Genomic DNA, 382 nt, shown 5'->3' with positions numbered 1-382 from the left:
CCTTTCCTTCACTTCTCTTTAATTTTCCTTCCCACCGCCCCCCTCCCTCACTCCTCTCCATCTCTCTCTTATTCTCTTCTCTCTTCTTCTTTCATCCTCCTTCACTTCCCCTTCTTCCCCCGTTTCTTCACCCTTTCCCTACCTCCCTCTTTCCGTCGCTCTCTCTCTATCTCTTGTCTTCCTTACTCCCCTCTCGATTTTTCCTTCTTTCACTCTCCCCTCGTGCCCTTCCTCTCTCTCTTCCCCTCTCTCTCTTTCCTACTCCCCTTTTCTCTGTATTTCCCCGCCGTTCCTCTCCAGCTCTTTCCACCCTTTCTCCCTCCCTCTCATTTTCTCTCCATGTTGCCTTTTCTTTCTTTTCCCCTTTGCCGTTTTTCTCTTC

Source organism: Penaeus monodon, chromosome 27 (assembly GCF_015228065.2).
Source record: "Penaeus monodon isolate SGIC_2016 chromosome 27, NSTDA_Pmon_1, whole genome shotgun sequence".
NCBI classification, from domain to species: domain Eukaryota; kingdom Metazoa; phylum Arthropoda; class Malacostraca; order Decapoda; family Penaeidae; genus Penaeus; species Penaeus monodon.
The sequence above is the reverse complement of the archived record's forward strand: the minus strand, read 5'-3'. Positions refer to the sequence as shown.